Source organism: Pteropus alecto, unplaced genomic scaffold, assembly GCF_000325575.1.
Source record: "Pteropus alecto unplaced genomic scaffold, ASM32557v1 scaffold123, whole genome shotgun sequence".
Taxonomy (NCBI): domain Eukaryota; kingdom Metazoa; phylum Chordata; class Mammalia; order Chiroptera; family Pteropodidae; genus Pteropus; species Pteropus alecto.
Window position 1 is genome coordinate 4,469,137 of NW_006433950.1, and position 13,924 is coordinate 4,483,060.

Here is a 13,924-nt window from a genome sequence, read left to right on the forward strand (position 1 = left end):
TTGGGTGACTTTGTGGCTGATGTCTTCATTCTAGATTGTTAAATAAATGCTCAATAATATTATTTATATATCATTTAAATTTAAGTACCTTAGAATGAATAATGTTTCGAGAGACTGACATGTTTGTGAGATACCTACCCTATTCCAAAGAATCACAGCACTAAGAGGCCGCGTTAATTCTCGGACCAGATGGCAGTCACGGGACACGAACAGAAAGGACTCTGTGAGTCACCTCAAGTTACCAACTGGCGAACTGATAAATCTGATCATAGTCCATCCAGATCTTGGTGCCTTTGCCAGAGAGAGAATCCTACCTCATTCACTCTCGTGCTCGCTATGCTTCTCCCCCATTGATTCTTTTGTTTGTTTGGTTAATATGGAGCGTTTCATGAATTTGCGTGTCATCTTGGCACAGGGGCCATGCTAACCTCTTCTGTATCATTCGAACTGTGGCATGCGTGCTACCGAAGCGAGCACTCGCTGTCAATTCTAACAGGTCAAGCTCCTTCCCGCCTGGGGGCCTCTGCCCTTGCTGTTCCCTCCACCCAGAGTGATCCCCCTAGAGAGCTCACATGTCCGCATAATCTATCTTTCAGATGTCTACTTCAATGGCTCTTCTTTCAGGTGCTTTCTTTGACTCCAGACTACTAGGGCCCTCCGTTACACAGCTTCTAAGCATCCCATACCTGTCCCTCAGTAGCCCTCATCACAACCAGAATGAGCAGCTTATGTCATTAGGTCATGTCTGTCACCCCCACTAAACTCTAAGCTCCCTGAGAGCAGAAATGACTGTATTTATTAGGTCTGGCTATGGATTTCACAGGCCCAGTGCAAACTGAAAATGTGGGGACTCTTGTTTGAAAATTATAAAGAATTTCAAGACAGCGACAGAACATTAAACCAAGCATAGGATCCTCCTAAGCCTGTGGCCTTGGGAACGGCACAGGTCACATGCTCATGAAGCTGGCTCTGGTCTTTCTTCCTCACACTGTATCCCCAAATGCCAGCACAGGACTTGGTAGATAATAGGTGGCCGACAAATACTTGTCAATTTATAAGCAGATAGAGTGCGGGAATCTGGGCGCTCGCCTCTTCGTTTGTTCCCCCATCACTTCAAGCTGGGAAACGTGGTTCCTGCTATGGTCACTCCTTTGCAACCAGCTTTCTTTAAAGGTTAGAGACTTCTCCAGCAGCCTGATCCAGAGTCCCTAAGATAGATTCCTCAGAAGGTGCCACTGAGAAATGTATTTGTGTGTGTCCTTAAAGGAGACTCCAGTGCATCCTTCAGTGAACTGTTCTTGAAGAGAAGGAAAAATCAATGCCTTCAGATAGCATTACCTGGCCCTGAATAATCCTGAGCTGCCCGTGACTTACTGTAGAGAGTATAATTGAAGTGAGGATAAACTGCACACCATTTCAAAGTCTACTAAATTGAAACCGTTCTTTTTGTTGACACATGCTTGGGAAGCTGTAGATAATGTGATTTAAAATAAATACACTGGCCCAGTATACTTATGTAATTGAAATAAATATGGAATAACCCATTGAGTCCTCAGGCAGTGGGTCAATTAACCCCTGGCATACCAGGTGACATGACACCTGCACAAGAAGGAGAATATGGCACTGAGTAAATTTGGGGGAGAAGAAGGCCACACCCCCGAATGAGAGGGACACTTTCGAATGTCGAGTTTTTAGAGTCTTGGCCTGGGTTTGTACGGAAAAGTCCTGCTGGGTGATGAATCCTCTCTTGACTGTCCCACCATGCAATTCTGTTGTATCAGTTCCATAGGCTCCTGACACCCCAGGTCGACAGCAGATTTTATAAAGGGAGAGAGCAGAGAACCAGCTTTCCTGCCCTCTGATGGCTCCCAGGGGACAAAAAGCGCAAAACACCTAAAGCTACATGACAACGGTATCATCAGAGGCCTTCTGAGTGATCTCTGAATGCGGAGTTTCTCAGTCAGGATACACGTGAAGACCCCTGGAGGTGTGCATCTATCTGTTAGCAAATCACACGACACACAGCACGTACAGTATAATGCCTTTTTGGTAATGGGCAATCATTATAATGCTATCGCATTTGGGTTCCCCTAGAAACAAACCCTGTGACAAGGATTCAAGTTCAAGTTGTTTATTTGTGGGATGATCCCAGGAAACACAGGTAGGGAGTGGGAATTGAGACAGAGAACTAGGGCAGCCAAAGAGGATGTATTCTGAGCCAGTCACAACTGTGGGGACGTGGAGCTCAGTCCTTCCGGGGACTCTGTAAGGAGAGGAGGACACACCTCAGCGTTATCCCACCCGAATGCGGGGGAGGCCAGGGTACGTATCCACCAGTTCCCATCAGCCATTGGTAGAGGGCTGCTCCCCAGCGGAAGGGGGGTCCGAGGGACATTATGTCCCTGGTACTTCAGTGTGCCACATGGGCTTCAGGGGCCAATGAACATCTCAAGTCAGAGAAAGTTTTCAGGTAAAGATAGGTAAGTGCTGGAAGTCAGGCAGGTGTGAACTGAAGTAAAGGGATGAGAAGACAATGGTAGCATCCACGACAACTATAAGTGTCTTAATAACCACTGTCCTTATTATAGAAAGGACTATATGACAAAATCCTTAGACTAATAATACTTTCCCTTTTCTCTTGGGATGTTGGACAGAAATACGATTGCAGCCATTTTAATATACTCTAACTCCGGAAGATGTATATATGAAAGAGAGCGCGGCACTTGCCCCCAAAAACATTTTAGATCTATAAGCAAAGACAGTCTTTATCTAAGGGACAATAACAGGAAAAGTCTTGTTGGTGGCAATTTTTAGCTTTTAGGATGTGTGATGTGAGTTATCCTGATTTATCCAAAAGCTGGAGAAGTGGGTGGGCGCCCCGTGGCGTCGAACCCTACTGGATGGTCTTATACACCTTAAGGGGTTAGGGTTTTACTCCCATTGCTGTGGGTCGACAGAGGAGGATTTTGATGCAGGGGATGAATTCGAAGAAATACACATTTTTTTGAAGACCACTCCTATGGACGATGTAGGAGAATGGCCGCAGGGTGGAAGTTGGAAGGGAGCCAAGAATGGAAGCAGGGAGGCCAGTTACTGATGGGGAAAATGATGACCAAGGAGAGGAAGGGAACTTGTTCAAGATCAAGCAGCAGGAAACTAGCAACTCTGAATGGATCCGCTTCCCTTCTTGCTCTAGCTGGAGAGAGGACACCAAGCAAGCCCTTTTCCATCCGTGGCAAATAACCAGCCCCTCCCTGGTGGCACACAGCCTCTGGGCTGCCAACAAACATCCACTGCTGGATTTTAAAATGTTTTGCTAATGCGTTTAAAAAAAAAAAAAGACTTATTGTATTCAAAGCAGTATTTATAGTCACTTTACAGCTGGTGGCTGCTAATTGTCATCTGTTAGGTCGGGCCTCAGACTGTGGCATCAGAAAGTCTGTCCATCTGTCCTGGGTTCTCTCAGACTTTCTTATGCATTCTGACCACTCTCTCCAGAGCCACCCCCATGTCTCCTGCACTCACGCCAGCCTTTTCCAGGAGGGGAAGACGGATTCTCATTCATAAGGTTTCCATTGGCTGCAAAAGTGGAAACAGCCCCATGAATTCAAAATGAGAGTCTGAAGATAATAAAATACATATACCATTAGATAATCTAATAAAGAAAGAAGGAAACAGAATACTGTAGATGCAAAATATCAGGGAAATAATAAAAGGGATCATTCAAAGAATCATCATGAAGACTTTAATTTCTTGTGGAGGTGACGATTGGGATGAAATAGATAATTTCCTAGAGAAATATAATCACAGCTGACACAGGAAGAAGAGTCTAAATACATTAATTTTTCTATAGACATTCATTTATCGTAATGCATTTGCATCACATGTGGAACCATATACTGCTACATTTTTTAAAAATACACTAATTTTAGAAGAAATTTAGGAGGGAGTCAAAGAGCTAGAGACCCAACACGTAAAAGACCCAGAGGAAAGTTACACAAAGGAAAGTTACCGAACCTTCGAAGAATGGATAACTCTAGTGCTGCTTCAATTGCTCGGTCTTAAAAGATTATTTCCAACTTCTTTCTACAAAGCCATCAAAACAAAACTTTGTACCAAAATCTGACAAAGATAGCACAATTAAAAAAAGAGAGAGAGAGAGAGTAAATCTCTGATATGAATAGTAATGCAAAAATTCTGAATAAAATATCAGCACTTAGGATCTGCAGCTTACTAAAAGAATAATACGCCAAGATTTAAAATGCAAAGATAGTTCAACATTAGGGACTCACTAGACTTACGTACCTACAAAGAAAAACAATATACTAATCATCTTCAAAGATGCTGGTAAATGTATTGGATAAAAACATCATTCAGTCTCGGTTGAAAAAAATAAACTATTAAAATATAAGAAAATAGATGCATCTTTCATATGATTTTTAAAGCATATAAAGAAAAAGTCATCATCATGTATAATAGTGAATTATCAAATCATTCCCATTAAAGTCTGGATTAAAATAAAATATCTACCATCACTACCACAAAAAATGGGGTGGGTAAAATTGGAAAGAGGAAGGCAAAATAATGATTATTTGTACATTATGTGATTATACCTAGGAAATCCAAGAGGATAAATTCTTGAATATGTTTCTAGAATGGCAATTTTGGGGTCAAACTTATGTACATGGAAATTGTGGGGAGACTATATGGAGTTTGTACCGATTTACCTACCTAATGATAGTTTATGAGGATGGAGATTTACCCCATATTTCTGGCAGCATTTTGCTTTTTTCCAATCTAATAGGTACTAGAAAAAGAGAATTTAGTAAAGTATTTAAATTTTATATACAGACAATAGCTTTCTGTATACAAATATCCCAATTAGAATACATAATGAAAGAAAAAAATTTCATTTATAAAGAAGAGTTTAAAAAGATAAAATACCTAGGAATAAACTTTAAAAGCTCCAGAATCTACAAAAAAAATAAATAAATAACTTTAAGGCACGATCGAGGGATGTGAATGAAACACTCAGATAAACGGAAAGACAACTCTGTTCTTGAAAGGAGGGTTGAGTATTGTAAAGATGTCACTTCACCCTAAATCGACCTATAAATTTTATATAATCTTAATAATATATCAATAGAATATTTCTTGAATGAATAAAGCTCATTCTAGGGAACTATAAAGCTGTATTAATTAAAATAATTTGGTCCAGGTGCATAAAACAGACAGAAAAGAATAGCGAGTCTAGAAATAGATTTAAATACCTTTGAAAATGTATTATGTAACAGCATTTCAATCAGTGAGAAAAAATACCTTCTTTTCAATAAAGAGTATTATGACAATGAGTTAGCCATCTGGGGGGAAAGAGCAACTCCCCAAATCACTTCTTAACCCAAAATAAATGTCAAATAGATCAAACATTTAAACATGAAAAATAAAGTAAAAACACTAGGAGAAAACACAGGATAATTTTTTTTTTAATTGTGGAATCCAAAAGGCCACTCTAAGTATATGAAACCCAAAAGCCACGAAGAAAAATTTTAAACTTTTTAAATTTAAAATTTAATTCCATACAGACATAAAATGTCTACACAGTAAAATGGTCACCATAAACAAATCAAACAAACAAAAACTGGAAAAAAGTTTTTGTGACACATATGACAAAGGGCTCATTTTGTCTGATATAAGACGTTTCCTACAAATTAATGAGAAAAGTTCAACAATCCAATAAATAAATGGGAATAAAACATGCAATGTGAATCACAGAGTAAAAAAAAAAAATGCCTTTTAAAAATATACTGAACGTGACTCATAATTGTAGAAATGTAAATTAACCCATTAAAAATATGCCATTATTGTAATCAATCAGATTGGCAAAAATCAAAATGCTGCCAGGGATGTGGGGTAAACCTCCATCCTCGTATACTACCATAAGGCCGATAAATTGGTACAAACTCCATACAATCTTCCCAAAATTTCCATGTGCATAAGCTTGACCCAACAATTGCCGTTCTAGAAACACATTCAAGAATTTATCCTAGAGGTATATTTATACCTCCAGAATACATATACAAAGATATCCATTGAAACATTCTTTCTAATAGCAAAAACTGGAAAGAATTTAAATGTCTCTCACTATAGATGTGGTTTGTTTGTTTGTTTTAAGATAATATATGAAACTAGAGTGTAGGTTGCCTTTACAAAAAATGGGATATTTCCTGGTGTGCTGACATAGAACTATCTCCAAGATACAAAGAGTTTAAAAGAAGAAAAGCAAGGTCCAGTGCGGGGTGTATTATACATCCCCAGCTGTTTATAAAATGACCACATCAATGCAGCATATCTCTGGAGGTGTCACAAGCAACCGGCAAGGATGATGGATTCTGGGGAGGGAAGCTTGAACCTGGAGGTCAGGGATAAAGGGAGACTTATTTTTCATTGTATACGTTCTTATGCTGTCTGAATGTTTTGCCACATGCTCATATGATTTCGAAAAACTAAGCAATGTTCAAGGAAGTAAATAACAAAAAGTCTCCTTGAACAATCTTAAAAGGAAATTTAGAAAACAGTTCCATTGACGATAGCATCAAAAAGAAGAAAATACTTAGGGATAAACTTAACCAAGGAGGAAAAAGACTCAGATGCTGAAAACAACACAATGAGGCTGAAAGAAATAAAGAAGACACAAATAAATGGAAAGATACCAGGTGTTCACAAACCAGAAAACTTAAAATGTCAGTCACCCAACACGATCTACAGAAATTTAAAAAAAAAATCCATGCTAAAATTCATATTGAATCTCAAGAAACCCTGAATAGCCAAACAATCTTGAAGAAGAATAAACTTGGAGGTCTCACACTTCCTGATTTCAAAACTTATTACAAAGCTACAGGAACCAAAACAGTGTGAAATTGACATACAGACATATAAACTAATGAAAAATAATAGAAATAAATTCTCACATATATGGTCAAATGACTTGCAAAAAGGTGCTAAGATCATTAACTCGGGGAAAGGACAGGCTTTTCAATAGATCGAAAACTGGATATCCGCAGATTAAAGAATTTTTTTATCTCATACCATTTACAAAAAAAATCTCAAAATGGATCAAAGTTCCATTTTCATAAGCGCTAAAGCTATGAAATTCTTAGAAGAAAACATAGTAGGAAAGCTTTATGACATTGGACTTGGCAAGGATTTCCTAGATATAACATCAAAATCACAGGCAAAAATAAAAATAGACAAATTGAACTACAACAAAATTTTAAATTTCTGGCATCAAAGAACGAAATCCACAGAGTGAAAAGGCAACCTACAGAATGGGATGAAATATCTGCAAATCATAGATCTGATTAGGAGTTAATATTCAGAATATATGTACATGAACTCCTACAACCCAACGATAAAAAAAGTAAATAACAATATTTAAAAGATGGGTAAAGAACTTTTCTCCAAAGAACTTATACAAATGGCCATAATGAACATCTGAAAAGATGCTCAGCTTTACCAATTATTAGGGAAATGCAAATCAAAACCACGTTGAGCTATCACCTCACACCAATCGAAATGGCTACTATCAAAAAAGAAAAGAAAAGAAAAGAAATGTTAGCAAGGTGAAAGCAACCCAAATATCCATCAACAGATGAATAAACAAAATATGGTATATACATTTAATAGAATCTTATTCAGCCTTAAAAAGGAAGGAATTCTGACACATGCTATAACGTGGATGAAACTTGAGGACATTAATCCTAAATGAAATCGGCCAGTCACAAAAAGACAAATACTATATGATTTCACCTATGTGAACTATTCAGAGCAGTCAAATTCACAGAAACAGAAAGTCAAATAGTGATCGACAGGGTGGGGAATGGGAGTTGTTGTTAAATGGGTATAGAGTTGCAGTTTTGCAAGATGAAAAAGTTCTGGAGATCTGATGTACAACAATGTGAATATACTTAATGCTACTGAACTGTACACTCAGAAGTGGTTAAAATGGTAAATTTTATGTTGTGCATTTTTTGCCACAATAAAAAAAAAAATTAAGTGAATCTCCAGATGCAAGGATTTTCTAATTCTATTTCTAGTTCTGTTTTTAGGTCCACCGAGATACCATTGTGGTCATCAACATCACCATTTTTTAAAAAAGATTTACTAAGTATGTATTACTTCATTTCATCCTCAAAATTGCCCCATGAGTTTATTGTATTATTTTTTACGGAAAACCTGAAACTCAGAAGAGTTAAATAACTCGCCCAAAGTCAGTAATTGGCAGAGTTTAGACCTGAATCCAAGGCTGTCTTAATCCAAAACTTAATGCATTCAGCCAACCAGTCCTCCAAGTCGACCATACCTCATTATTCTGCCTCCCAAGATTTGGGATGTGGAACTGGAGACCGGTGTGGGAAAGGCAGGCAGGAAATATCCAGTCGTACTGGATTTTTAGGGACTTCCATTTTCACTGGCCCCACTGCACCTTAGCCCCGCGGGTCCATGGGAGGGTTCAGGTGAATTAAATCAGACACGTGTGGCAGTCTTAGAGAACCAGACGAAGGTCTTATTGTATTAGTCATTTTTCTTGTCACCTTGAATTAGTGTCATATTAGCTTAATACAATACTAACATGATACAGAAATGTTAGCATATTACAGACTACTCGATGTGTCAAGTAAGAACTTTATCATATTACTCTGTCACTGATATTTCGGAGGAAGAGGACACATGGCGGGGCGGGGGGTGGGGGAGGACGGCGCGGAGATGCCCATTAAATAGAGCCAGTTAATGCCAAATCTGAGCAAAAGCCCCAAAGTGGGCCTTCGACTGGTGAAAAGGGTGAATATGTTAAAATATCTGATTCCAAAACCTTTAATCACATAGATACTAAGGGAAAAGCTGACATAGGTGCCTTTCGATAATGCAATAGGGAGAATGAATGCCTTGCGGATGGATATTTTCAATGCAGTGCCTTTTCCCGCGATTGCTGACGAGCTGCAGACTTGAGAGAAACTGATGGGCAAGGAAATTCTACTTAGAACTAAAAAGGTTGGATCTCCAGTTCTTATATAAAATCTAACCCCTGTGAAGGGGGTATAACCCCTCATTGCAGGGTAAATGGCTGAGGTTCTTATCTTAGGATAACAGACCTTTGGAGGCGTTCACCACCGACTTTCAGGGGGTGATCAGTTCCCTCAATTTGTATGTAAACTTGTGTGCGTGCAGATGGCTTCCCCCTCCCCCTTGGAAAGGCTCTTCAGAGTCTTAAAATGAACCCCAAACAGTCAGGCACCTCTACATTAAAGGAGGATCAAGGGTGGGGTGGGACGTGGAACAGCTGTAAGACCTGGAACCCAGTCCCAACTCCATCCCTGACTTGCTGGCTGACGTGAAATCACATCTGCCTCTATCATTTCATCCAGGTAATAATCATACCTGTGCTATGTGCTCTACAAGGCTTTGGTGAGGGTTAATAAGATAATATATTGGAAGGAACTTCAAAAAGGAGAAATTCCTTTAAAAAAAAAAAAAGTAGGCTATTAATCCTTTCTTAAAAAATTATTACTGGCTTTCGATGGGGAGAAGTTCACACACACCTGTGCACACAGCGCCCTGATAAGGACCCAGTTGACAGCAGCACCAACTGAATTTCTGTAAGGACCTTCTTATTGCTCTCACGGTGACAAGTCTTTGGGTTTCTTTGCCTGTGGGGACATAGAGATGTTGCCGAACCAGCTCCTGGTGAATAACCTCATCTATGATCCAAAAAACAAAACTATCAGCAATTGTGGCCAAGAGAGATCAAGCCAATTTCTCCATTTCTCAGAGTGAGTCGCAGGCCCCACGGCCAAAGCCGGGGAAGGATGTGGAACTCAAGGCTGTCCAGCTCTGCTCTGAACATGCAGTTTCCCTTAACTAAAAATCTATTAGCAAATTTCCTGATAGGCCAGTGGTATTTACAAATATAAACTAATAGCTATTTATTAGAATGTTTATTCTAATTCCTTAAAATGAGTTTTTTTCTCATAGTGTGTTAATTGTTCAGATGGCTTCCTAAAAAAAATTCAATTAACGGATTCTCAGAGACAGGTTTCCCTTGGCTTGGAATTTTCTCTGCTGTTTTCACTAGGGCCTCATGTTTTGTAGATAAAGGGCCAAGTTGGTATCTGTATCATCTATTACCAAAAACCAGTGTTAAAAGAAGCAAAGCCAGTAGGAAGAGGAAGGGGAAAGCACCTGTGTGCTTCCCAGGCTCTCGTTCGTAGGCAGAGAGGATGCTAGTGATCCCACATCACTAGGCTGAATTGAGTCGCTTCTGGTTTAAAAGATGGGGCTCATTGGGTTTAACCATCCCTATTTTTACCTCTTGCCACCTTGTCACCGATGACATACTTACAAGGGTTAGACAAAGCCTGGAGGAAAGGTATTATAGCTTGTGAAAGAGCACTAGTCTTAGGATCCGATGATCTGGGTGTGGTGGTTTTAAAGCAGCGGTCCCCAACCTTTTGGGCACCAGAAACCGGTGCTCCTATGAGAATCAAATGCCTGATGATCTAAGGCGGAGCTGAGGCGGTGATGCTAGCGCTGGGGAGTGGCTGCGAATACAGATAAAGCTTCCACTCACTCACCTGATGATCACCGCCTGCTGTGTGGCCCAGTTCCTAACAGGGCCCCCACCAATGGTTGGGTACCCCTGCTTCACATTAAAATATGTCCGCCATTCTTTATATACATCTCTCCAAAAGGTGGCTTCTAATACCCTGTGAGTGTGTGCTGGGCTTAATGACTCTCCTCTAACAAAGAAAATGGCAAAAGTGATAACAGATAACGAGGTTATGAAGGGCCTCATAGCTTCCCCTCTGCTCTGCATCTTAGGGTGCTCGTTCTGGGTGAAGTTAGCGTCAATGTCGTGAGCGACTCTACAGAGAGGCCCTTGTGTCAAGGAACTGAGGTCTCCTGCCAATATTCAAGTAGGTAAGCCATTGTGGAAGCACATCCGCCAGCCCCAGTCAGACCTTCAGATAACTGAGCTGGGTCAACAGCTTGACTGCAACTCTATGAGAAACCGTGAGCCAAAACGACCCTTTCCTTCATTAGCAAACGCCTCCTAAGCGCCAGCTACGTGCTAGGCAGTGTTCTGGGGTCTAGGAGCACAGCAGTGACAAGTCAGAGAGAGCACCTGTTTTCATGACAATAACATTCAAATAGAGTAAACTAATCACAGATCAAAACGAGGGTGATGAGCGCCGTAAAAGAAGTTAAACAGGATCATAGGATAGACGGTGCCTGGTGGGACCGGTCCACGGGGGGAGGCCAGCAGAAGCCTCTCTGAGGAGGGACATACAAACTGAGGTTCGAAGACATTAAAGACCTGGAAAAGCGTGTCGTGGACAGAGGGAACAGCAAGCGCAAAATCACTGAGGCAAGAAAGAGTTCGGTAATTTGGGGGTCAGTGCGCCGCGGGGAGCGCAGAGACGCTGCTATGCAACACAGTCCCCACAAGGCAGCAGGAGAGGGTGGAGCGTGCACCTTGATCCAGCGGAAAGAGCGGCTGTAACTCCAAGAGAGGCGGAAAGTCAGTGGAGGCTTTTAAGCTGGGAAGTGACTCAACCGAAGGGGCATCTTAAAAGACCGCTCTGGCTGCTGCGCAGGATGTCATAGAAAAGACAGGAGTGGAAGCTCCGAGAGCCGTCACCCTCAGCGGTTCATTCGGGAGGTCAAAGGCCACCGCCGGCTTGGGGTGGAAATGGGCAGAAAATGAGGACAAGAGACAGGTTTGAGTTCAGTGTTTCCTGCAGAATTGATATGAATGCTGAGAGATTGGACTTGGAGGTGGGGGAGGGGGCGGGCATGAAAGAAAAGAATCAGAGACGGCTCTGATTTGGGGCTTGGGCCACTGGGACAAGAGTGGAGCTGGTGACTGAGATGGTGAAGATGGGTGGGAACAGGTTTGTCCTACCTGAGCGACTCAGGCCTCAGCTGGTCACAGCTCCGTGCTCAGTGAGGCCAGGTTTACGGATGAAACTTCCTGTGGACCAGTGAAGGTCGCTGTGTCATATAGTGCTTTATACTTTGTGAGAGTATGTATGTAACTTATCTGAAACCCCCAGTTCTATGCGGTAATCCAGGTAAATGTTTATACCTCTACTTTACAGATGAGGAAAACTGATACTCAGAGAAGTTACATGGCCTGAGTAACATTGCCAGCTAGAAAGAAGCCATCGGAGATTTCTTAAAGGGAGAGCAAATGGCATTTTGGACAGTTCTTCGTGCTGAATTGTTCCCTGCATGTTCGTCATCCTCGGATTCTGCTCACTATATGCCAGTGGGGTCTCCCTCTCACCCATCCGCCCACCCAAGCACTGTGACAACCAGAAGCATGTCCAAACTCTCTGTAGGGGGCAGTACCACACATAGGTCAGGTTAATGATAAGTAACCGTTAGCTCCTACCCCTCTATACACATATGCACACACACACACGCGTGCACACACATACACACACACATCCTTCAAAGTAAAAAAGTAACCTCCACCAGCTGCCCCCTCCCTGAATTAATTTGTTCCTGAAGCCCTTTCTCTCTGCCAGTCACTTGCCGGGGGCTGAGGATACAGAGATGGAGCAAACCTGTGTCTCACCTCGTTGGCTTTTCAGTCAGGTAAGGAGCTCACGATCCTAGCAATCGCTAGGGAAGAAATTTAGGAAGGTTCCCCAGGCCTGATCTCTTGCAAAATCTCCAGTGTGGAACATGAATTCCTTCCTGCTGGTAGTAAGCAAGTATCAGGAGTCTGAGCATACGAACACATCCTACAGAAGAGGATTCTGGAACCTCGGGCGAAGTATTATAATATTTTCATGGGCTGCCCAAATTCTAAGCATTAGATTTGATGAACAGCTTTATTGAATTTTGTGGATAAATATTTAAGGCCTTCGAGGGCTTGTGTAAATCGCACCTAGGCAGACGCACTTGCTCAGAGCGCCATCTGCTGGTAGCTACTGGTGTTGTGCAGGGGACTCAACTGAGAGGCGGGCCCAGAAGATGCGGGCCGTCCGCCGCTGGCCCCAGGACCCAGACCCTGGGCAGACCAACTGCAAGGCACCAACTCTCAGCGGCCTCGAGGTGTCTGAACGTAAAAATTTTTTAAATCAACATAAGATAAAGGAAGAAGGGAGGAATATATAAAGGAGATGCACGAATTTCTCGTACTCACAAGAATTTTGGAAACATAGTGCCCCCCAGAGGTCACCCAGCCCTTCCCCCATCCCATCAGGAGACGCAGGAGGGTTCAGGCCCCCAGCGCCCGTGTTCCATTGCTCCCCGGTACTTCTCTGCAGAGATGCTACACAGCTCTTAGGAAATCCTGCCCTGGAAGCAGATTTAATAGCATAGGAAGTGTTCATACAGTCAGATTGCGTGGGGGGAACAATTACAAAATAGAAATATGTGTATGTGTGTGTGCGCACGCACAGAAGACACGCGCCAAAGAACAAGCGATGGTTGGGTACCTCTAACAGTGAGAATGAGTGTCGTTCTTGCTTTTCTTCTTTGTGCTTTTCTGTATTTTCCAAATTTTCTCTAGCGAACATGTATCGCCTTGGTTAAGAAAATGAAATCTTAGTTTTAAAAAATGCTCCATTAAGAGGAATACATTTTTCCTTTTCTCTGTCCAGCTGTATTTCAAGTTCACTTCCTTTGGTTGTACCTTCAGGGTAAGCCGGTTAAGGTAATTATTAATAATGATAAGAACACATGATCGAGCACTTACTACTGCAGGTTGTGCATGTGGCATGTAGTAAAAGCTGAGCTCATGGGAACTATTATTAGTATTATCATTGCTATTACTATTATTATTATTATATGACTATTATCATTAGCTTCCTCTAAAATATACAGAACGCTGACCTCAAAAAGCTCCCAGTCGAAA

General features: G+C 41.5%; 1 non-coding gene across 1 annotated transcript; it reads right to left on the reverse strand.

Moving 5' to 3' along the window:
• Positions 1–370: 370 nt before the first annotated feature.
• LOC112477358 lies at positions 371–477 on the reverse strand. The gene has a single exon (XR_003045431.1). It is a non-coding gene; the product is annotated as a U6 spliceosomal RNA (small nuclear RNA).
• Positions 478–13,924: the final 13,447 nt, after the last annotated feature.